The 26,816-nt window shown below is 38.1% G+C and overlaps 3 pseudogenes; all 3 read right to left on the minus strand.

Moving 5' to 3' along the window:
• Positions 1-6,939: 6,939 nt before the first annotated feature.
• LOC100660650 (olfactory receptor 8S1-like) lies at positions 6,940-8,141 on the minus strand (annotated as a pseudogene).
• Positions 8,142-12,893: 4,752 nt separating this feature from the next.
• Positions 12,894-14,104, minus strand: LOC135231325 (olfactory receptor 8S1-like; annotated as a pseudogene).
• Positions 14,105-21,594: 7,490 nt separating this feature from the next.
• Positions 21,595-23,412, minus strand: LOC100660070 (olfactory receptor 8S1-like; annotated as a pseudogene).
• Between the last annotated feature and the right edge of the window lie 3,404 nt (positions 23,413-26,816).

Genomic DNA, 26,816 nt, shown 5'->3' on the forward strand with positions numbered 1-26,816 from the left:
ATAAGGAGCAGGGGATTTGAGGTAATATCATGACATGGATCACTTGCCCAGCAGAGTAGAAAAGAGGGAAAGATGCAGTAGAATTTCAGGTACCCGTGCTCCTAGAGCTTTGATGGCTTGCCAGGACACCTGAACCATTACAGAATCCCCAGCAGGTGCTGCTCCCTGACCCTACAGAAAGAGGTTCTTAATAAATAATTTTTCTTTATGGGATCTAACATGTCTTCTAAAAAGAGAGGGACATAGAACATTCAGTCCTGTATATCTCAGTTGTTTAGATATTTGCCTTCACTGTTTGACCTTCATTCCAAAACTCTATTCTCAGTATTCAAGGGCTGGGCTCTTCCATGTGCCTTGACTTTGGTTTTGCCCCAACTTTCAGGTCTGGTTTATAAAATGCTCTGCCTTATTGGACACTGAATGTTAGCCAACAGTTCTAGCTGTGATCTGTTGTGCAAGAATCGCACCTTTTACTCACCTGTAGGATTTATTACGGTAGCCAAGTTCATTTCCGGGTCCTGGCCATCCCTTTGCTGCCCTGTTCACAATAATCCCAAAACCCAGCCGAAGGGCAACTTTGATTCCCTACTTTTCAACTGTTCAACCAGCCACACATCCCCATGCCCTTCCCATAACTTAAATACATATTACCTGCACATCTCCTACAAAAGACAATCTACACCTCCATGTTGCTGCATGGTCTTGTATTTGATTCAATTACTAGAATGAAATTTGTTGTGACTGTATTTTCTATAATTGGCTTTACGATTGAGGTTATAAAATTCTGGTGATAATGAAATGTTTTCTTGGATTCTTCACTGTTTAAGTGAAATGGACTCATGAGTGTTCTTTTTCTTGCAAATGGCCTCAAATACCATCACCCTGGCATCTCTTCATTTGTTCCTTTGCTTTTCTTGTCCCTGCCATATATAGGATGGTATGGTCTAACTAACCCTCAGAGCAGGTGTGCTTAGGAAACTTGTGGGTTGACTTGTAGGCATCAGTGGAGGCCCAGAGGAAGGCTGAGGCAATGCTGGTTATTCCCTGGAGCCACAACTTGAAGTCAGACACTGTAGTCAAGAATGAAGCAATTTTATAAATACCAGTAGGGTTCTTTTAAGTGTGGTCTTTGAAACTTCTGGGTTGAAGCAATGACTAGATAATCAAATATAAAATCTTGATTAAAAAGTTCCTAGGAGACAGTGAAAACAATGGGTATTTAACTGTTCTCTTTATAAGAGATATTTTTCAATTGACACTCTGAAGCTTTTGTTTTCTCTCTGTAATTTTTCGGCAATTTCACCCAGGTCGATTTGCTGTTTACATGTGAGTTTATGAGTAAATAAAAATAACATATTTAAAGGAAAGGAATCCTATAACCAGTCATTTGCCTACACCTAGCAATCAAATCTTTCTTGTATAATGAATCCATGTATGTTTCAAATTACACAGTAGCTGTATACAAATTTGCATGCTTAGTGATTAAAATTTATTTAGAGGAGCATTTAATGAAGTGTACCGTGTATTGAGTCACAATAAAAAACCCATTGCTGCTGAGTTGATTCCGACTCATACCGATCCATTAGGACAGGGTAGAACTTCCCCACGGAGTTTCCAAGGCTTAAATCTTTATGGACAATGAATAAGGAAGACTAAAGGAGAATTCACGGTTTAGAATTACGGTATTGGCCAAGAATACTGACCATTCCGTGGACTGCCAAAAGAAGGAACAAATATGAGTTTGAAGAAGTACAGCCAGAATGCTCCTTAGAAGCAAGAATGGCAAGAATTTCCCTCACGCAGACTTTCAACATGCTTCCAGGATGTATAAGCCCCTGGGGAGGGACATCATACTTGAAAAGGCAGAGGGTCAGTGAAAAAGAGGATGATCCTCAAGGCGATGGATTGAAAAAGTGGGTGCAACGCCTGGCTCAAACTCAACAACAATTTTGAGGACGAGGCAGGGCCAGGCACTGTTTCCTTCTGTTGTATGTAGGGTCACTACGAGTCGACTGCATCTAACAACAACACAACAACAACAAATCTTTATAGAAGCAAACTGTCACATCTTTAATTAGCCTCAAATGGTTAGTAGCTACCCCATCAAACAGCTCAAATCTAAAATATTTTTTTTTCTATAGGAAATCTATGTAAAACTTCAATTATTTTTATTTTGCTAATTTATCTCATTATAAAAGTTATATATATATAAAATCTAAGAGTGTTGTATATGAATCATGTACACACGTTTGTATAATTTTTATATGTGTGTCTCCATATACCTGTATATGAAAAAAATGTGCTAAGTATAAATAGTAGTTTTCTTTGAATTGACAATATTCTGTATTATTTCTATTATTCTTTTCAGGACATTTCTCTCTGTTTCTATATTATTTACAAGTTGAGAAAAAAAAGTGTTAAAACAAAAGTAGCACAGGCTCAAGTAAAAGAAATCCATAAATAAGAAGATAAAATGCTCTCTTATTTATCACATTTAGAGAAAACTCTGATATTTAGGTATTTTTCCTTTAAACCTGTCTAATTCTCTATATATTTATTTATCTCTCTATCTGCCTGCCTATCTGTGTATCTACTTAATTTTGTTCTCAAAATTGATTACACCCTTAATACTCAGATATAGTCTACAGACGAGCATTATTAACACATTGGGGAACTTGTTAGAAATGCAGACTCTTAGGCCCCAGGTCAGATTTACTGAACATGGATTTACATTCAGTCACAGTCCCAGGTTTTTCATATGCACATTAAATATCGACAAACAGTGGATTAAATCTGAATTTAGTTTAGTATCTTTTTAAATTAGCATTTTAATATGTAGACTTTTCTCATATTAGATACTTTTCTAAATGTTATTTCTAAATATGGATTATAGTACTCAACAACATGTGTTTACCTTAATCAAACTACTTAACTCAAACTGGTAAATGGTTAAAGAGTACAGTGCAGAGGAGGTTTCTTTGCTATTATGAATTACTCTCTGATAAACGGTGCTGTACCTAAAATTTGATGGAATGTCTGAATACTTTTTTTAACCTAGTAACACTGGGGTAAAAAAATACGAACTTTGTGAAAATTCCTGATACATAGTATGGCATCATTTCCAGAAATGATGAACCAGTTTATACTTTCGCTTAAAACTTATGAATGTGCTTATCTCTTTAGATTCTCACCAACATTGGCTACTACTGGTATACTTATTCTTTAAAATTTCTTGGTCAAAAGTTATATTACATTTTAATTTACATTTTGCATTCAGTAGACTGAATACTTTTGGTATATTTACTGGACAACTCTGTTTCCCCTTTTGCAAATTGTGTCTTTGTACCTCTTGCAAAAATTTGATTAGCATGCCTGTGTTTTGAATGCAGTATATCTAATACAAGCAACAGTGGGGAGACTGAGGATTTACAAACACTGCTGGCATCACAGTAAAATGATAAAACTCTCTGCAAAGTACTCTGCCAATATTTGTGAAGATGTTTGACAAACTTCCTATGTACTGATCCAATAATTCCAATTCTCAGACTAATTATACACTTAAAAAACAATCTTTGTAGTGAGATATTTCATATATTGTTATTTTAAAAACTGAAAACGCTATCTTGAACTGTATTCTAAAATATTTGAGGAAATAAATTTTAACGGTGACCTATTAAAATATTTGCAATGGTGTAAAATTGCTAAGTACACTTTGGAATATATGCTTAATAGATTCTTAAAATAATTAAAACTGGTATTTACAAAAGATTTTCATTAACGTAAAAGTACTGACAATATAAGTTAAGTAAAAAATCTGCATATAAAATTGTATATGTTGTATTAATTTTATAAGGTATAAAAAACCAAAATAATATATCAATCGGATTTTTTCCTCTTGGGCTGGAATTGGTAATAGCGCTCCCAGTGGAAGAGATGCTAAATTTTTCCATTTTAAATACAACTGCCAACAACTGTGGCCAGACATTTCTCGACTTGGCTTACTTCCAGGTGGTACAATAGGTCTATTACTGGAATCACTACCCGACACATACTTAACAGTACATAAAAGAAATTCTAGGGGACTAGAGAAGAAAGAGGGTGTCTTGAAGTCTTAGCCCTTGTGGGGTATTACAATATATTTTCACATTCCTCTCCTCCTTGTAAGGGAGAAATGGGTGACTTCCCTCCATGAAGTCAAGTAAAGGAGGCAACAAGAAAATTACTCATAAATACAAGATTTTGTGAAAGCAGGGAACATTAATATATCATTTCTGTGTATGTAAACTTTTGATAATTTAAATTCAATATCTTTAAAATTGGAAAATATTGGCTAACATTTATGAGTACAGTGTGACCTATTTAACTTAGGTAACTAGAAGGGAAGAACAAATGTCATACCGTACTGTATTGTATCCATGCCATAGTGTCACACTTGCTGTCAACAGAGCAATACCTTATTATTCAAAATTTAATATTGAGTGGTGTCAAAATGATCCATAATTTTTATGTGGTAAAATGTATACAAATATGAATAAAAGCAGCAAAAAAAGGAAGCAACAGTTTTAAAAATATACGCTTGGTGAATATCATATTAAAGATAGGATGCTGATAAGAGTTTAAAAATTATGACTTCAACCTTGTGGGAGGAAGTTCCCAGGCTTAAAGAAAAGGGACCATAGACTCAGGAGACATCTATGTCAATTTGTACAACAGATTTCATAAAGACAAAGTTCTGCATCCTACTTTAGTGGGTTCTGTCTGGGGTCTTAAAAGCTTAAAAGCAGCCATGGAAGACACAACTATTGGTGTGTTACCATCTGGAGCAAAAGGGAGTGAAGAAAGCCAAAGACTCAAAGCAGTAATTAGTCCAAAGGACTAATGGGTTACATGAACCACACTCTACATGACCTGGAGACCAGAAGAACTACATGGTACCTGGCCACCACTACTGACCATTCTGACTGGGATCACAAGAGAGGGTCCCAGACAGAATGGAAGAAAAAGTGTAGAACAAAAAATCAAATTCACAAAAATGACCTGAATTACTGGTCTGACAGAGACTGGAGAAACCCCTGAGACTATGATCTTAAGACACCCTTCTGACCTGGAACTAAAACTATTCCTGGAGACCATCTTTCTGGCAAACTATAGACAAGCTCACAAATTAAACAACAATAGTGAAGAGGAATGTGCTTCTTTGACTATTCAGTTATATAAGATCCAAAGGGCAACACTTGTCCAAAAACAAAGTCAAGAAGGGAGGAAGGGGTAGAAAATCAGGAGGAAAGGAAACTGGAAATCTAGGACCAAACTTGGGAAAGAGCTGACACATTGTGGTGGATGAAACCGAAGTCATGGAACATGTTTTGTACACACTCTCGATTGGGAAAACAAATTTACTATGTAAACTTTCACCTAATGCACAATAAAATTTTAACATAGAAGAACAAAAATTATGATTTCAAGGTGAAACACCTTTGAACCAATTAACTATTAATTTTTTTAATTCTCCAAAAGGGAAGAGAAAATATTACAGGGGCTCAAATGTTTTACTCCTATGTGAAATTTGGAAAAACTATGATGATAGAGTCTAGATAAATGTATTACTACAGAAATGCACAATTATGATGAAGCACATTTAGGAAAATTCAGTTTCAGCAAATTGTTATTGGACAACCAGGCAAGTTAGAAAGGAGCTCTGGTAGTGCAGTGATTAAGCACTTGGCTGCTAACTGAAAGGACAGAGGTATGAGCCTACCAGCCACTCTTTGGGAGAAAGATGTGGCAGTTGGCTTCCATAAAGACTACAGCATTGGAAACCCTATGGAGCAGTTCTGCACTGTCTTATAGGGTCACTATGACTTTTTTTTATGAGTCAGAATCCACTCGTTGGTAAAGGGTTTGGTTTGTTTTTTGTTTGTTTGGGCACCTAAGGAAATGTAAGACTCCCACAAGGAAAATAGTGTGGCCCTGGGCACTTAGATAGGAGCAGGAGCATCAAAGATTGGAAAGGATCACAAAGGGAAGGCAGAGGCCACCAGATATGTTCTATTTTATAATTCTGCCCAGAATCTAACCTGTATCTGCTTGTTAGGAAACATTCCCAAACATTCCTTTCATCCCACATCTCACATTTGAGCCCTTTGTAAGAGTTCTGAAAAGAACTTCAGTCCTTCAGCTGAAAACCCATAAAGTCACTGGTAGAGTGATTACCTGAGATGCACTCAGGTTCTGCATTGTCCTGGTACTTCTCTTCTTTTCTGTCCTATTTTCCTAAGAGTGTCCTTCTTCCAGAGGCTGTGGGCCTGCTTAAAACTGGGAAATGAATACAACCAGGTCAGTATGCTTGGACTGGTCTTCTCCAAAGGCCTTAGTTCCCAGATTAAGCTCCATGTAACAGCAAACACCTGGGAAGCTTTCATTCCTCTAATAGAAATGCTCTAATAGATGACTCATTCATTTCTCTTTCTGCAACTTTAACCAGAACTCATTACCTTGTGCCGCTATGAACTCATTAGGACTTTTCTCCTTAAAACATATGGGCACCATTTTATTTAAAAAACTATAGCTTTCAGCGCCTTTCCCAAATTTAACTACAAACAGCGGTCAGATAATTTATACCAAGCCGACCTTCATACACACACGCATACATGCATACTCCAACACATAAACACACACTTAGTCACACATGAGCAAACACACAACACACACACATATAAAAGAATTATTGGTGAACATGCTCATAACAAAATTTTATGGTTTAACATGAATATTTAATCCATTCATTTGCCTCTGAGCGGGACTGAGCTCAATGATCCACTCTATAATAGGTCTGTGTTTCTTTCTTAGGTATTTCTGAATTGTTTTGCCAAAGGCTATACAAGCATTCAGGAAGTTGTCTTTAATGTCTCGCTACAAGTATTTCTATCAAATTCCCCATCATCCTTTCTCTTTATAGTGCCACTGAATACATTGTAAATACTTTCCCAGAGTGCTTCTCATAGCTGCCTTCACCTCCTTGTTCTTCTGGCTGTAGACGAGGGGATCCAGCATGGGAGTGATCACACCGTGCTGCACAGAGATCACCTGAAGGGGCGAGCCTGCGGTGGCATGAAATACTGGAGAAAAACTGACCCATAGAAGAAGATCACTGCAATGAGGTGGGAGGAGCATGAGGAGAAGGTCTTGCTTCTGCCAGAAGTGGAGGTGATGCTAAGGATGGTGAAGATGATGCAGATGTAAGAGAAAAAGATTGAAAGGATAATTATAAGTGCATGTGGGATGGTGGAACACAGTATGACAAGGAAGTTGGTGGAGACATCAGAGCAAGGCAGAAGGAAGATAGAGGGCAACTCACAGCTATAGAGTGGGATGTTGTAGGTATCACAGAAGTCCATTTTCATTGCTAGAGGGACATTGATGACTGTGCCCAGAAAGCCCAGGCCCCATGAGCCCCACACAAGCTGCACACACCGCTGTTTACTCATCATCTGGCCATAGAGCAGAGGGTGGCAGATGGCAGCATAGCAGTCATAGGTCATCACTGAGAGAAGACAGATTTCAGTCCCTCCAGTGATAAACACAAAGAATATTTGAGCCACGGAGCTCCTTACTGAGATGGTTTTCTTCTGAGACAGGAAGTTCTCCAGCATCTTGGACAAGGTGACTGATGAGAAGCAGAGATCAATGAAAGAGAAGTGGCTCAGGAAGAAGTACATGGGTGAGTAGAGGTGAGAATCAGTCCTGATTACCAGCAACATCATCAGGTTCCCCAGCATGGTCAGGAGGTAAATCCTCAGGAAGAGCACAAAGAGTAGAGCCTGGATCTTGGGGTCAGCAGACAGCCCAAGAAGGATGAACTCAGTGATGGTGCTGTGATTCCTCAATGCCATTTACAAATTTCTATCCCTAAAATGATACAGAAAAACATGGCAGTGAAGTTTCTATCGTCCTCCAACCAATTTTCACACTGCATCGATTCTCATTAAATATCACAATCATCTAGGAAATACGGGCTAAGTTTTGTGGGATTCATTTGGAACATAAAGGTGAATAAGATACATGCCTATATTTAAAAAAAATTGTAGCACAAAGAACACAAAAATAAAAACAAGCAATTAACCAAAGTGTGATTTACTGTAATGGGAGCTCCAAGTATGATTTAGAACAAGTCAGTAATGTCAGCATGTTGAAGATAGCTAAGGAAATTTTTTAAGGATTGTTGCCTTGATGGCAACGTGTTAGGATGATGTCTCAAAGGAGTCAGGGAATGGAAGCCCATTTATATTGAGGTAGCAGTCTAGTCAAAGTATCAGGATTGAGAAATAGAAGGGTATTTTTGATAAAACATGGATATTTCTTTTTTTTATTTTGCTCGCTAATGTTGTTCTTAATGAATATTTAATTAAGTTGTTTCAATTACGTAGGCAATTATTTATTATTATTTTCAATTGTGCTTTAAGTTAATTTCTCATGCAAAAATTTATATACCTATTGTTTTGTGACATTAGCTGCAATCCCCACAATATGATAGCACATTCCCCTTTCCACCCCAGGTTCCCTGTGTCCATTCAATCAGTTCCTGTCCTTTCCTGCCTTCTCATCCTGCCTCCCTACAGGAGCCAGCCATTTGGTCTCATGTATCTGATAAAATATGGGTATTTCTTAATAACGAACCCAAAACGTGAGTAGACAATGTGGTGCAAAGACTAAGGATGTAGGCTCTCAGGTCTTCGTTTACATTCTTAAAATTGGAATAATATACCACCCTCTTAGGGTTTCAAGAGAATTAAATATTATAACGTATATAGTGTACATTTTCCAAACCTGTACAATATTGCTCAATGTAAATTATCATCATTATTATCATCTTTATTAATAAACCCTCAGGCAGGATAATCCCCTATCAGGTTAAAAGGGTTCTTGCTACAGTTGCCACTTTTTAGGGAACAACAACAACAACAAAAAAACAAACCCACTATGTTGAGTCAATTCCGCCTCATAGCTACCCTGTAGGACAGAGTAGAACTGCCCATAGAGTTTCCAAGGAGCATCTGGTAGATTCAAGCTGCCGACTTTTTGGTTAGCAGAGGTAGCTCTTAACCATTCCAACATCAGGGTTTCCTTTCTTGTGGTGTAATAGTCATTTGAAAATACTAAAGTTGGCTGCTCTCCTTTTTCATCCTCCCCAGTTGAAGGGCAGTTTGTTATTTGTAACCTCAATGGAGCCTTCCCAATAACCTGCCAACAACTGTGGCCAGTCACTTAGCTCTTTGGCTTATTCCCAGGTGGTACAATGGATATACTAGTGGAATCATTAGCTGACACATACTTAACAGTACATGAAAGGAATTCTATAAGGCTAGAGGAGAAAGACGGAGTCTTGATATCCCAGCCCTTGTGGGGTATTGCAGCACATTTGCAACATCCTCCCCTTCTTGTGCGGAAGGGATGGGTGACTTTCTTCCCTGAAGTCAAGTAAAGGAGGCACCAAGAATTGTATGAGTAAATACAAGAATTTTTTATTTACTCATAAATATAAGATTTCAAGAAAGCAGGAAAGATCGACATATCATTTCTGTGCATGAAAACTTTTGATAATTTAAATGCGATTTAATTAAAATTGGAAAATATTGGCAAACATTAATGAGTACAACACGACCTAGTTAACCTTTTGTTTTTAATATAGTGGAAAGGTAACTGAAAGAGAACAACAAAAATGCCATACTGTATTGTGTTGTATCCATGCCATACTGTCACACTTGCTGTTGGCAGAGCAATACCTTATTATTCAAAATTGAATGTTGAGCAGGTGCCAAAATGATCCATAATTTTTAATGTGGTAACATGTATACAAAAGTGAGTAAAAATAGCAAAAAGGGAAGCAATCTTTTTAAAAAATACAGCCTTGGTAAATATTATATTAAAGATAGCATACTGATAAGCATTTAAAAGTTATGACTTCATGCCTTGCTGGAGGAAGTTCTTAGGCTCAAAGGTGAAGGACCATAGTCTCAGAGGACATTTATCTCAATTGGCCTGACATATATCATAAGACAAAGTTCTGCATCCTGCTTTCATGAGTTGTGTCTGGGGTTTAAAAGCTTAAGAACAGCCATGTAAGACACAGAGAATGGTGTCTTATCATCTGGAGCAAGGGAGAATGAAGAAAGCCAAAGACTAAAAAAAAAAAAAGACTAAAAGGAGTAATTAGTCCAAAGGATTAATGGACTACATGAACCACACCCTACATGACCTGGACCAGAAGAACTAGATGGTGCCTGACTACCACTACCAACTGCTCTGACTGGGTTCACAACAGAGGGTCCCAGACAGAGCAGGAGAAAAATTGTAGAAGAAAAAATCAAATTCACAAAAAAGATCAGACTTGACTCCATTAGCCTGATACTGGAATAAGTAGATGGTGCCTGGCTAAAACCGATCACTGCCCTGACAGAGAATACAACAGAGAATCCGTGATGGAGCAGGAGAACAGTGGGGTATGGACCTCAAATTCTCGAAAAAAGGCCAGGCTTAATGGTCTGACTGAGAATAGAGGGACCCTCGAGGTCATGGTTCCCAGACCCTTTGTTAGCCCAAAGATTGGAAACATTCCTGAAACCAACTCTCCAGACAGGGATTGGACTGAACTATAAGATAGATAATGATACTGGTGAGAAGTGAGCTTCTTTGGCTAAAGTAGACACATGAGATTAGGTGGGCAACTCCTGTCAGGAGGTGAGATGAAAAGGAAGAGGGGCACAGGAGCTGGTTGAGTGGACACAGGGAATACAGGGTGGAGAGGAGAAATGTGCTGTCTCATTAGGGGGAGAGCAGCTAGGAGTACATGGCAAGGTGTGTATAACTTTTTGTATGAGAGTCTGACTTGATTTGTAAACTTTCACTTAAAGCATATACATACGAAAAAGATCGGATTTACTAGTCTGACAGAGGCTGGAGGAACCTCCAAGGCTATGGACTTAAGACACTATTCTGAGCTGGAACTGAAGCTATTCCTGGAGGCCACTTTTTCTGCCAAACCACAGACAAACCCATTGCCGTCGAGTCAATTCCGACTCATAGTGACCCTATATGACAGAGTACAGCTGCCCTCACAGAGCTTCCAAGGAGCACCTGGTGGATTTGAACTGCTGACTTCTTGGTTAGCAGCTGTAGCACTTAGCCACTATGCCACCAGGGTTTCCAAAAAAACCGTAGACAAACCCATAAAATATAAAATAACATCTGAGAGGAACATGCTCCTTAGAATAAAACAATTATATGAGGTCCAAAGGGCAACATTTGTCCAAAAGCAAAGATGAGAAGGGAAGAAGGTGTAGAAATCAAGAGGAAAGGAAACTGGGAATCCAGGACCAAAATGGGGAAAGGGCTGACACACTGTGGGGAATGAAACCAATGTCAGGGAACACTTTTTGTACACACTATCCAATGGGAAATTGATTTGCTCTGTAAACTTTCACCTAATGCACAATAAAATATTTAAAATAAAATGATAAAAATTATCATTTCAAGGTGAAATGCCTTTGAATCAATTGACTAATAATCTCTTAAATCCTCCAAAAGGGAAGAGAAAAATATCCTAAAATACTAAATGGGCTCAAATGTTTCTCTCCTATATGAAATTTGGAAACATTTTGATGATAGAGTCTAGATAAAAGTATTGCTGTAGAAATGTATAATTAGGATAAAGGACATTTAGGAAAATTCAGTTTCAGCAAATTGTTACTGGCCCTCATGATGCAGTGGTTAAGTGCTTGGCTGCTAATTGAAAGGACCATGGTTTGAATCACTAGCCGCTCCTAAGGAGAAAGACGTGGCAGTTGGCTTCTGTAAAGACTACAGCCTTGGTAACCCTATGAGGCAGTTCTATTCTGTCTCATAGGGTTGCTTTGAGTTGGAATCACTCCTCCAAGAAAACAGTGTGACCCTGGGCACTTAGATAGGAGCAGGAGCATCAAAGATTGGGAAGGATGCAAAAAGGGAAGGCAGAAGCCACCAAACTGGCCCTATTTTGCAAATCTACCCAGATTCTAACCTATATCTGCTCATTTGGAGACATTCCCACGCATTTTTCATCCCATGTCCCCCTTTTGAGCCTTATGGAAGTGTTCTGAAAAGAACTTCAGTCCTTCAGCCGAAGACTCAGTCACTGGTCAAGTGATTGCATGAGATCCACTCAGGCTCTGCATTATCCTGGTATTTCTGTTCTTTCTGTCCTGTTTTCCTAAGAGTGCCCTTCTTCCTGAGACTGTGGGCCTGCTTAAAACTGAGAAATGAGTACAATCAGGTCAGCTATGCTAGGAGTGGCTTTCTCCAAAGGCATTAGTTCCCAGATTTAGCTCTCTGTAACAGTAAATGTCTGGGAAGGTTTCATTCTAATTAGGGTGACTCAGTCATTTATCTGCCAGAAAATCTAACCAGACCTCATTACCCTATGTACCTATGAACTCATTTTGACCTTTCACCACAAAAGATTCAGGTACTTTTCTATTTAGAAAAGCTATAGCTTTCAGTGCCTTTCCCAAGCTTATCTACAAATAATGATAGATTATTTGCACTGAACCAAACTTCACACACACACAAACACATACACATACGCAAATTCATAAACTCATATGCACACAAACATGAGCAAACACACAGCACACACATATGACAGAATTATAGATGAACATTGTTTGACAAGAATATTTAGTCCATTCTCTGCCTCTGAGTGGGGCTGAACTCAAGGATACACTCTATAATAGGTCTATGTTGCTTTCTTAGGTATTGCTGATTTATTCTGCCAAATTTGATATAATGAGCAGTCAGGACATTCTCCTCAGTGTCTTGCTACATGAATTTCTCTCTGAATTCTCCATCATGACTTTTCTTTATTTTACCATTGAAAACATTGTAAATACATTCCCAGTGTTCTTCTCAAAGCTACCTACACCTACCTCCTTGTTCTTCAGGCTGTAGGTGAAGGGATTCAGCACGGGGATACTGCACAGAGATCAACTCAAGGGGCAAGCCTGAGGGTGGCATGAAATACTGGAGAAAAACTGACCCATAGAAGAAAATCACTGCAGTGACGTGGGAGGAGCACGTGGAGAAGTTCTTGTTTCTGCCAGAAGTGGAGGTGATGCTAAGGATGGTGAAGATGATGCAGATGTAAGAGAAAAAGATTGAAAGAATAGTTATAAGTGCATGTGGGATGGTGGAACACAGTATGACAAGGAAGTTGGTGGAGACATCAGAGCAAGGCAGAAGGAAGATAGAGGGCAACTCACAGCTGTAGTGTGGGATGATGTAGGTATCACAGAAGTCCATTTTCATTGCCAGAGGGACACCGATGACTGTGTCCAGAAAGCCCAGGCCCCATGAGCCCCACACAAGCTGCATACACTGCTGTTCGCTCATCATCTGGTCATAGAGCAGAGGGTGGCAGATGGCAGCATAGCAGTCACAGGCCATCACTGAGAGAAGACAGATTTCAGTCCCTCCAGTGATACACACAAAAAATATTTGAGGTAGGCAGCCCCTTGCTGAGACGGCTTTCTTCTGAGATAGGAGGTTCTCCCACACTTTGGGCAAGGTGACTGAAGAGAAGCAGAGATTAGTAAAAGAGAGGTGACTCAGAAAAAAGTACATGGGTGTGTGGAGGCAAGAATCAGTTCTGATTACCAGCAGCATCATTAGATTCTCCAGCAGGGTCAGGAGGTAAATCCCCAGGAAGAGCACAAAAAGTAGAGGCTGGATTTGGGGGTCAGCAGACAGCTCAAGGAGGATGAACTTGGTGAGTGCTGTGATTCCTCAAGGCCATTTACAAAGTTTTATCCCTAAAAATGATACAGAAAAACATGACAGTAAGATTTCAATTGTCCTCCAAACAATTCTCATACTACATTGATTTTCATTTAATATCACAACCGTCCGAACATATGGGGTAAATTTTTTAGCAGTCACTTGGAACATGAAGATGGATAAGATACAATGCCTATACTTTAAAAAAGATCATATTTCAAAGAAGAACACAAAAATAAAAATGAGCAATTAAATCAAAGTGTGATTAAGTGTAATGGGAGCTTCAAGTGTGATTTAGAATAAGTCATTAATGTCAGCACATTGAAGGTAGCTAAGGAAAATTTTAAAGGTGAGTATGATCTCTCAAAGGAGCTAGGGAATGGATGCACATTTATATTGAGGTAGCAGTCTATTGAAAGAATCAGGATTGAGAAATAGCAAGGCATGTTTAATAAATCATGGGTATTTTTCAATAACTGGAGCCCAAAATGTGGGTAGACAATGTGGTGCAATGACTAAGGATGTAGGCTCTTGGATCTTTCTTTACGTTCTGAAAATTGGAATAATATGCCACCCTGTTAGGGCTTTATGAGAATTAAATATGATAACATATATAAGGTACATTTTAAAAACCTCTACAATATTGCTGAGTATAAATTATCATCATTATTTGAAATCATAATTGTAGCCTAAGAAAAATAATAAATCCCCATGAAGGATAACCCTTTATCAGAGTTAAAACTGTTCTTGTCATTATTGCTACTTTTTGGGAAGCACTTGAAATCATTGCTCCCCTTTTCCTTCCTCCCCAGTTGAAAGCTAGTTTGGCATTTGGAATTGCATTGGAGCCATCCCTTTAGAAGGACTAAGTACGTTGAAGTTACTGAGGGTAATGTCACTTCAGAAGTAAAGGGTAGCCAGTCTCAAAAGAGGACAAGGGAAAGAGAAGATGGACGCCCTAAGTCCAGCACTGAAATCACTTTCTGGAATGCATGTGTACCTTGTAAAGGCCTGAGTCCCTAGGTAAATAAGGAGCAGAGAGTTTGAGGCAATATCATGACATGGACCTCTCACAGAGCAGAGAAGGAAAGAGGGAAAGAAGGAGTAGAATTTCAGGAACCCGTGCTCCTAGAACTTTGATAGCTTGCCAAGACAGCTAAATTATTACGGAATCACCAGCTGCTACACTCTGCCCCTGCAGAAAGAGGTGCTTAATAAATAATTTTTCCTTACAGAATCTAAGATGTCTTTTTAAAATAGAGGGACCTAGAATTTTCAGTTCTGTATATCTCAGTTCTGTAGATATTTGCATTCAGAGTTTGACCGTCATCCCAAGACTCTTTTCTCCGTATTCAAGGGCTGGGCTCTTCCATGTGCCTTGACTTTGGTTTTGCCCCAACTTTCAGGTCTGGTTTATAAAATGCTCTGCCTTATTGGACACTGAATGTTAGCCAACAGTTCCAGCTGTGATCTGTTGTGCAAGAATCACACCTTATACTCACCTGTAGGATTTATTATGGTAGCCAAGTTCATTTCCTGGTCCTGGCCATTCCTTTGCTGCCCTGTTCACAATAATCCCAAAACCCAACCAAAGGGCAACTTTGATTCCCTACTTTTCAACTGTTCAACCAGCCACACATCCCCATGCCCTTCCCATAACTTAAATACATATTACCTGCACATCTTCTACAAAAGACAATCTACACCTCCATGTTGCTGCATGGTCTTGTATTTGATTCAATTACTAGAATGAAATTTGTTGTGACTGTATTTTCTATAATGGCTTTACGATTGAGGTTATAAAATTCTGGTGATAATGAAATGTTTTCTTGGATTCTTCACTGTTTAAGTGAAATGGACACATGAGTGTTCTTTTTCTTGCAAATGGCCTCAAATACCATCACCCTGGCATCTCTTTATTTGTTCGTCTGCTTTTCTTGTCCCTGCCATATACAGGATACTATGGTCTAACTAACCGTCAGAGCAGGTGTCCTTAGGAAGCTTGTGGGTTGACTCGTAGGCATCAGTGGGACCCCAGAGGATGGTTGAGTCAATGCTAGTTATTCCCTGGAGTCACAACTTGAAGTCAGACACTGTAGTTAAGAATGAAACAATTTAATAAATGCCAGTAGGCTTCTTTATAAGTGTGGCCTTTGGAACTTCTGGGTTGAAGCAGTGACTAGGACAATCAAATGTGTACTCTCCATTAAAAAGTTCCTAGGAGACAAAGAAAATAATGGGTATTTAACTGTTCTCTTTATAAGAAACAAATATTTTTCAGTTGACACTCTGAGTTTTTTGTTTCCCCTCTGTAATTCTTAAGCAATTTCACCCAGGTTAATTTGCTGTTACCATGTGAGTTTAGGAGTAAATAAAAACAACAAATTTAGAGAAAAGAAATCCCACAACCAGTCATTTGCCTAAACCTAGCAATCAAATATTTCTTGTATAATGAACTCATATATATTTCAAATTACACAATAGCTCTATACAAATTTGCATGTTTAGTGATTAAGATTTATTTAGAGAAGCACTTGCTGAAGTATATCGTATACTGAGTCACAATAAAAAACCCACTTCTGTTCAGTTGATTCCAACTCATACCGATGCTGTAGGACAAAGTAGAACTTCCCCATAGTGTTTCCAAGGCTTAAATCTTTATGGGTAATGAATAAGGAAGACCAAAGGAGAATTGACGCCTTACAGTTATGGTACTGGCCAAGAATATTGAGTATACCATGGACTGAACAAAAGAATGAACAAATCTGAGTTTGAAGATGTGCAGCCAGAATGCTCCTTAGAAGCAAGAATGGTGACACACATTTTCAACATGCAATCAGGAAGTACAAGTCCCTGGGGAAGGACATCATACTTGATAAAGTGGAGGGTCAGAGAAAAAGAGGAAGACCCTCAAGGCGATGGATTGACAAAGTGTGTGTAACAATTGGCTCAAGGTTAACAATGATTTTGAGGATGACGCAGGAGAAGGCACTGTCCTTCTGTTGTACGTACGGTGGCTACTAGTCGACTGCATCTGACAACAACTCTTCTTATAGAAGCAGACTGTCGCATCTTTAATTAGGCACGAAATGTGAGGAGCTACCCCATCAATCAGCTCAGATCTAAAATACTTTTTCTCTATAGGGAATCTATGCAAAAATGAAATTATTTTTTTCCCTTATTTATCTCATTATAAAAGTTATATATGTAAATGAAATCCAAAACTGTTGAATATGAATGATGTACACACATTTATATATTTTTATGTGTGTCTGCATATACCTGTATATGAAAAACATGTACCAAATATAAATATACAGTTATCTTCGAACGGACAGTATTATCTATTATTTCTATTTACTTTTTTCAAGAGAATTCTCTATATTTCTATATTATCTACTAAATTAAGAAGAAAGATGTCAGAACAAAAGTATCACAGGCTCAAGTAAAAGAAACCCATAAATAAGAAGATAAAATTCTCTCTTATTTATCACATTTACAGAACATTCTGTTGTTTAGGTATTTTTTTTTTAAGCCTATCTATCTGTCTATGTATCTATTTGCCTACCTGTCTATCTACTTAATTTTGTTCTCAAAATCGATTACACCCTTGATACTCAAATATAGTCTACAGACCAGCATTATTAACACATCGGGGAACATGTTAGAAATGCAGACTCTTAGGCCCCAGGCCAGATTTACAGAACATGGATTTATATTCAGTCACAGTCCCAGGCATTTCATATGCACATTAAGTATTGATAAACAGTGGATTAAATCTGAATTTAGTTTAGTATCTTTTAAATTAGCATTTTAATATGTAGACTTTCCTCATATTAGACACTTTTCTAAATGTTATTTCTAAATATGGATAATAGTACTCAATAGCATGTGTTTACTTTAATCAAACTACTTAATCAAACTGGTGAACACTTTAAGAGTATAGTATATAGGTTTCTTTGCTATCATGAGTTACTCTCTGATAAATAGTGCTGTACCTAAAATTTGATGGAATGTCTGAATACCTTTTTTAACCTAGTAACACTGGGGTAAAGAAAATGAACTTTGTGAAAGCTTCTGATACATAGTATTGCATCATTTCCCGAAATGTTGAACCAGTTTACACTTTCGCCTAAAACTTATGAATGTGCTTATCTCTTTAGATTCTCACCAACATTGACTATTACTGGTATACTTATTCTTTAAAATTTATTGATCAAAAGTTATATTACATTTTGACCTACACTTTACATTCACAAGCATGAAATCTTTTCGTATATTTACTGGACAATTCTGTTTCTCTTTTATGAATTGTGTATTTGTATCCCTTGCAAACATTTGATTGGCATGTCTGTGTTTTGAATGCAGTGTATCTAATACAGGCTAAGGTGGGGAGGCAGGATATACATATATTGCTGGCATCATAGAAAAGTGATAAACAAAACTTTTCGCAAAATAATCTGCCAATATTTGTCAAGACACTTAACAAACATTGCATGCACTGATCGAATAATTCCAATTCTCAGTCTAATTACAAATACCAAAAAAAAAAATCTTTGTAGTGAGATATTTTATATATTGTTAATTTAAAAACTGAAAATGCTACCTTGAACTGTATCCTAAAATATTTGAGGAAATAAATTTTAATAGTGAACTATTAAAATATTTACAGTGATGGAAAATTGCTAAGTATGCTTTGGAATACATGCTTAATAGATTCTTAAAATAATTAAAACTGGTATTTACAAAGGATTTTCATTAATGTAAAAGTACTGACAATGCAATTTAAGTAAAAAATCTGCATATAAAATTTTATCTGTTGTATGACATTTATTAGGTATAAAAAAGCAAAATAATATGCCAATGGGAATTTTCCTGTTGGGCTGGAATTGGTAATAGGGCTCACAGCAGAAGGGATGTTGAATTTTCCCATTTTAAATAGAATGGCCAACAGCTGTGACCAGACACGTATCCCCTTGGCTTACTCCCAGGTGGCACAGTAGATCTACTACTGGAATCACTACACCAACATATACTTAACAGTACATAAAAGGAATTCTAGGGGACTAGAGGAGAAAGAGGGAGTCTTGATGCCCTAACCCTTGTGGGGTATTACAGTACATTTGCAATTTCCTTCTCTACTTGTTGGGGAGAGATGGGTGACTTCCCTCCCTGAAATCAAGGAAAGGAGGCACCAAGAAAATTACTCATAAACACAAGATTTCGTTAAAGCAGGGAATATTAACATACCATTTCTGTGTATGTAAACTTTTGATAATTTAAATTCAGTTTCTTTAAAATGGGAAAATATTGGCTAACATCAATGAGTACAACATGACCTAGTTAACTTTTGTTTTTAATATAGTGAAAAGGTAACTGAAAGGGAACAACAAATGCCAAACTGTATTGTATTATATCCATGCCATACTGTCACACTTGCTGTCAACAGAGCAATACCTTATTATTCAAAATTGAATATTGAGCAGGTGCCAAATGATCTGTAATTTTTATCTGGTAAAACATATACAAATATAAATAAAAGTAGCAAAAAAAGAAAGCAACAATTTTAAAAAATACATGCTTGGTGAATATTATATTAAAGATAGGGTGACTTCAGCCTTGTGGGAGGAAGTTTCTAGGCTTAAAGAAAAGGGACCATAGACTCAGGGGACATCTATGTCAATTGGTACAACATATTTCATAAAGACAAAGTTCTGCATCCTACTTTGGTGGGTTCTGTCTGGGGTCTTAAAAGCTTAAAAGCAGCCATGGAAGACACAACTATTGGTGTGTTACCATCTGGAGCAAAAGGGAGTGAAGAAAGCCAAAGACTCAAAGGAGTAATTAGTCCAAAGGACTAATGGGTTACATGAACCACACTCTACATGACCTGGAGACCAGAAGAACCAGATGGTACGTGGCCATCACTACCGACCACTCTGGATCACAGCAGAGGGTCCGAGGCAGAACAGGAGAAAAGGTGTAGAACAAAAAATCAAATTCACAAAAATGATCTGAATTACTGGTATGACAGAGACTGGAGAAACCCCTGAGACTATGACCTTAGGACACCTTTTTGACCTGGAACTGAAACTATTCCTGGAGACCACCTTTTTGCCAAACCATAGACAGGCCTACAAAATAAACAATAACACTGAAGAAGAACGTGCTTCTTTGAATATTCAATTATATAAGCTCCAAAGGGCAACACTGGCCCAAAAGCAAAGTCAAGAAGGGAGGAAGGGGTAGAAAATCAGGATGAAAGGAAACTGGAAATCTAGGACCGAAATTGGGAAAGAGCTGACACATTGTAGGGGATGAAACCAATGTCATGGAACATGTTTTGTATACGCTATCGAATGAGAAACAAATTTACAATGTAAGCTTTCACCTAATGCACAAAAAAAAATTTTAAATAAAAGAATAAAAATTATGATTTCAAGTTGAAATACCTTTGAATCAATTGGATAATATTTTTTTCAAATTCTCCAAAAGGGAAGAGAAAAATATCTCAAAATATTAAAGGGGCTCAAATGTTTTTCTCCTATATGCAATTTGGAGACACTTTGACGATAGAGCCTAGATAAATGTATTACTATAGAAATGTATAATTACGATGAAGGAATTTTAGGAAAATTCATTTTCAGCAAATTGTTATTGGACAATTGGGCAACTTAGAAAGGAGCCCTGGTGGTGCAGTGGTTAAAAGCTTGGCAGCTAACTGAAAGGACAGAGGTATGAACCCACTCCTTGGGAGAAAGATGTGGCAGTCGGCTTCCATAAAGATTACAGCCTTTGAAACCCTATGGGGAAATTCTACTCTGTCCTGTTGGTTCACTATAAGTCAGAATCGACTTGGTGGCAAAGGGTTTTTTTTTGGGGGGGGCACCTGAGGAAATGTAAGACTTCCACAAGGAAATAGTGTGGCCCTGGGCACTTAGATAGGAGCAAAAGCAACAAAGATTGGGAAGGATTCACAAAGGGGAGGTAGAGGCCACCAAATATGTCCTATTTGGCTATTCTACCCAGATCAAACCTGTATCTGCTTATTTGGAAACATTCCCACGCATTCCTTTCATCCCACATCTCACCTTTGAGCCCTATGTAAGAGTTCTGAAAAGAACTTCAGTCCTTCAGTTGAAAACCCATAAAGACCCTGGTGGAGTGATTGCCTGAGATGCACTCAGGTTCTGCATTGTCCTGGTATTTCTCTTCTTTTCTGTCCTGTTTTCCTGAGAGTGTCCTTCTTCCAGAGGCTGTGGGCCTACTTAAAACTGGAAATGAGTACAACCAGGTCAGCTATGGTAGGAGTGGTCTTCTCCAAAGGCCTTAGTTCCCAGGTTAAGCTCCATGTAACAGCAAACACCTGGGAAGGTTTCGTCCCACTAATAGCAATACTCTACTAGGTGACTCGTTCATTTCTCTTTCTGCAAATCTAACCAGAACTCATTATCCTGTGCCCCTATGAGCTCATAATGACTTTTCTCCTCAAAACATACAGGCACTTTTTTATTTAGACAAACTGTAGCTTTCAGCTCCTATCCCAAATTTAACTACAAATAATGGACAGATGATTTACACCAAGCCAGCCTTCGTACACACACACACACACACACACACACACACACAAGCACACACAAGCACATTCATACTTTAACACACACAAACACAATCACAAATGCACACCAACACACACATATAAAAGAATTATTGGTGAACATGCTCATAATGAAATTTTATGGCTTCACATGAATATCTAATCCATTCTTTTGCCTCTGAGTGGGACTGAACTCATTGATCCACTCTGTATTATGTCTGTGTTTCTTTCTTTCTTAAGTATTTCTGATTTGTTTTGCCAAATTTCATATGAGCATTCAGGAAGTTGTCTTTAATGCCTTGCTACAAGTATTTCTATCTGAACACTCCATCATCCTTTCTCTCTATTCTGCCACTGAAAGCATGGTAAATACTTTGCCAGTGTTCTTCTCACAGCTGCCTTCACCTCCTTGTTCTTCAGGCTATAGATGAGGGGATTCAGCATGGGAGTGATCACACCATACTGCACAGAGAAGATCAACTCAAAGGCTGAGCCTGAGGTTGGAATGAAATAGCGGAGAAAAACTGACCCATAGAAGAAGATCACTGCAGTGAGGTGGGAGGAGCACGTGGAGAATGCCTTGCTTCTGCTGGAAGTAGAGGTGATGCTAAGGATGGTGAAGATGATGCAGATGTAAGAGAAAAAATTGAAAGGAAAGTTATAAGTGCATGTGGGATGGTGGAACAGAGCATGACAAGGAAGTTGGTGGAGACATCAGAGCAAGACAGAAGGAAGATAGAGGGCAACTCACAGCTATAGTGTGGGATGATGTAGATATCACAGAAGTCCATTTTCATTGCCAGAGGGACATTGATGACTGTGTCCAGAAAGCCCAGGCCCCATGAGCCCCACACAAGCTGCACACACCGCTGTTTACTCATCATCTGGCCATAGAGCAGAGGGTGGCAGATGGCAGCATAGCGGTCATAGGCCATCACTGAGAGAAGACAGATTTCAGTCCCTCCAGTGATACACACAAAAAATATTTGAGCTAGGCAACCCCTTACTGAGATGGCTTTCTTCTGAGACAGAAGGTTCTCCAGCATTTTGGGCACAGTGACCGAAGAGAAGCAAAGATCAATAAAAGAGAGGTGATTCAGGAAGAAGTACATGGGTGTATGGAGGTGAGAATCAGTTATGATGACCAATATCATCATTAGGTTCCCCAACATCGTGAGGAGGTAAATCCCCAGGAAGAACACAAAGAGTAGAGCCTGGATCCTGGGGTCAGCAGACAGTCCAAGGAGGATGAACTCGGTGATGGTGCTGTGGTTTCTCAAGGCCATTTACAGTGTTTTATCCCTAAAAATGATACAGAAAAACATGGCAGTAAAATTTCTATTGTTCTCCAACCAATATTCACACTACTTTGATTCTCATTAAATATTACAATCATCTAGAAAATATGGGCTAATTTTTTGGCAGTCACTTGGAACATAAAGATGAATAAGATACATGGCCATACTTAAAAAAAAAATCATAGTTCAAAGACGAACACAAAAATAAAAACAAGAGATTAACCAAAGTGCGATTAATACTGTAATGGGAGCTCCAAATGTGATTTAGAACAAGTCAATAATGTCAGCACATTGAAGATAGCTAACCAAATTTTTTAAGGGTCTTTGCCTTGATGGCAACGTGTTAGGCTGATGTCTCAAAGGAGTCAGGGAATGGAAGCCCATTTATATTGAGGTAGCATTCTAGTCCAAGTGTCAGGATTGAGGAACTGCAAGGTATTTTGCAAGGAATACATGGGTATTCCTTTTTATTTTTTCAAAGCTGCTAATGTTGTTTTTAAAGAATATATTATTGAGTTATTTCAATTACATAGGCCATTATTTTTTTATTATTTTTTTGTGCTTTAGGTGAAAGTTTATAGTTGAAGTTAATTTCTCATACAAAAATCTATAAAGCTATTGTTTTGTGGCATTAGGTATAATCCCCTCAATATGACAGCACACTCCCCCTTTCCATCCAGGTTCCCTGTGTCCATTCAATCAGTTCCTGTCCTTTCCTGCCTTCTCATCCTGCCTCCCTACAGGAGCTGGTCATGTTGTCTCCTGTATCTGATAAAACGTGGGTATTTCTTAATAGCTGAAGCCCAAAATGTGGGTAGACAATGTAGTGCAACGACTAAGGACGTAGGCTCTTTGGTCTTTGTTTACATTTTGAAAATTGGAATAATATACCACCCTGTTAGGGTTTTATGAGAATTAAATATAACATATATAAAATATATTTTAAAAACCTATGTAATATTGCTCACTATTATTATAGTCATTATTCATAAATCCTTATGCGGGATTTATTAATCTGTCTTGAAAGAAGTACAACTAAGAATGCTCCTTAGAAGCAAGGATGGTGAGACCTTGTCTCACATACTTTGGACATGTTGTCAGGAGGGATCAGCCCCTGTAGAAGGACATCATGCTTGGTAAAATAGAGAGTCGTGAAAAAGAGGAAAACCCTCAATGAGACGGACTGACCAGGGGCTACAACAGTGGGCTCAAGCATAGTAACAGTTGTGAGGGTGATGCAGGATTGGGCAGTGTTTCATTCTGTCGTGCTCAGGGTCACTATGAGTCAGAACCGACTGGATGGCGCCTAACAACAACAACACACATGATAATCCCCTATCAGATTAAGGCTGTTCTTGCTAAAACTGTTACTTTTTAGGGAATTTCATTTGAATTTCCTAAAATTGGCTGCTCTCTTTTTCCATCCTCCTAGTTGCAGTTGGCATTTGGAATCTAAACGGAGCCTTCCCCTTAGAAGCACTAAACAACTTGAAATTACTCAGGGTAATGTCACTCAGAACTAAAGGGCAGTCAGTCCCAAAAGAGAACAAGGGAAAGAGAAGATGGCCCCCCTAAGTCCAGCACTGAAATCACTTTCCGGAGTGGATATGTACCCTGTAAAGGGACAAGCCCCTAGGGAAATAAAAGGAAGGGATTTGAGGTGATACCATGACATGGACCTCTCATCCAGCAGAGTAGGAAAGAAGGAAAGAAGGAGTAGAATTTCAGGAACCTGTGCTCCTAGAACTTTGATAGCTTGCCAAGACACCTGAATTATTAGGGAATCACCAGCAGCTGCAGCTTCTTGCCCCTACAGAAAGAGGTTCTTAATAAATAATTTTTCTTTACAGAATCTAAGACACCTTCTTAAAATAGAAGGATACAGAACATTCAGTTCTACATATCTCAGTTGTGCAGATATTCCCGTTCACCCTTTGACCTTCACCCAAGGTTTTTCTCAGTAGTCAAGGGCTAGACTCTTTCATGTCCCTTGACTTCGGTTTTGTGTCAATTTCCAGGTCTGGATTATAAAATGCTCTGCTGTTTTGAACACCAATTGTTAGTCATCAGTTTCAGCTGTGATCTTTTGTGCAAGAATTGCACCTTTTGGTCTCCAGTAGAATTTATCATGGTAGCCAAGTCCATTTCCTGGTCCTCGCCATTCCTTTGCTGCCCTGTTCCCAGGAGTCCCAAAACCCAGCCAAGGGGAACTTTGAGTCCCTACTTTCAACTGTTCAGGCAGCAACACATCCCCATTCCCTTCCAATAACTCAAAAACATATTACCTGCACATTTTCTCCAAAAGACAATCTACTCCTCGATGTGGCTGCACCGTCTTGTATTTGATTCAATTACTAGAATAAAATTTGTTGAAAATGTATTTTCTATACCCGGCTTTATGATTGAGGTTATAAAATTCTGATGATAATGAAATGTTTTCTTGGATTCTTCACTGTTGAAGTGAAATGGCTGCATGAGATTTCTTTCTCTCAGTTGGTCTCAAACATCATCCATCGACCTGGCATCTCTTCATTTGCTCTTCTGCTTCTCTTGTCCCTGCCATATATAGAGGATATTATGGTCTAACTAACCCTCAGGTCAGATGTGTTTAGGAAGATCGTGGGTTGACTCGTAGATATAGGTAGCCCAGAGGATGGCTGAGGCAATGCTGGTTATTCCCTGAAGTCAGACACTGTAGTCAAGAATGAACCATTTTTATAAATACTAGTAGAGTTCTTTTAAATGTGGTCTTTGGAACTTCTGGGTTGAAGCAATGACTAAGACAATCAAATATGAACTCCTGATAAAAAAATTCATTGGAGACAGAGAAAGCAATGGGTATTTAACTGTTCTCTTTATAAGAAATAAATATTTTTCAGTTGACACAGTGAGTGTTTTGTTTTCTCTCTGTAATTCTCAGGCAATTTCACCCAGGTTAATTTGCTGCATACACGTGACATTATGAGTAAATAAAAATAACAAATTAAAAAAAATACCAAATTTAATGGGAAGAAATCCAATAACCAGTCATTTGCCTTAACCTAGCAGTCAAATATTTCTTGTATATGAATCCACATATATTTCCAGTTATACAATAGCTCTATACAAATTTGCTTGCTTAGTTATTAAGATTTATTTAGAGAAGCATTAACTTAAGTTTATCATGTCTTGAGTCACAATAAAAAACCCACTGCCGTCGAGTCAATTCTGGCTCATACAAATCCTATAGGACAGAGTAGAACTGCCCCATAGCATTTCCAAGGATTTAAATCTTTATGGACAATGAATAAGGAAGACAAAAGAAGAATCGATGCCTTAGAATTATGGTGTTGGCCAACAGTATTGACTATACCATGGACTGCCAGAAGAATGCACAAATCTGAGTTTGAAGAAGCACGGCCAGAAATCTCCTTAGAAGCAAGAATGGCAAGAATTTGTCTCACATACTTTTGACACATTATCAGGAGGTACCAGTCCCTGGGGAAAGACATCATGCTTGGTAAAGTAGAAGGTTAAGAAGATGGATTGACAAAGTGGCTGCAATGATGGGCTCAAGCTTAACAACAATTTTGAGGATGGTGTGGGACTGGGCAGTGTTTCATTTTACTGTACGTAGGGTTGGTATGAGTCAACTGCGTCTAACAACAACAAATCTTTATGGAACCAGACTGCCACATCTTTAAATAACTAGAAATGGTTAGTATGTATCACACCGAACAGCTCAGATCTAAAACATTGTTTCTCTATAGGAATCCTAGGCAAAATTTAAATTAGTTTTATTTCAATTATCTACCTCATTAGAAAAGTTATATATACATATACACAAAATCTAAGTGTTGTATATGAATCATGCACACACATGTATATGTATTTTTATACGTGTGTCTGCAGATACCTGTATATGAAAAATATATACTAAGTACAACTAGTAGTTATGTTTGAGTGGACAGTATTATTCATTATTTCTATTATTTACCCTTTTCAAGAGAATTCTGTATGCTTCTATATTATCTACTAAATTAAGGGGAAAAAGGTGTTAGAACAAATAGCACAGGCTTATGTAAAAGAAATGTATAAATAAGAAAATAAAAAGCCCTCTTATCACATTTCGAGAA

The sequence above is a fragment of the Loxodonta africana genome, chromosome 4, assembly GCF_030014295.1.
Source record: "Loxodonta africana isolate mLoxAfr1 chromosome 4, mLoxAfr1.hap2, whole genome shotgun sequence".
Lineage (NCBI taxonomy): Eukaryota > Metazoa > Chordata > Mammalia > Proboscidea > Elephantidae > Loxodonta > Loxodonta africana.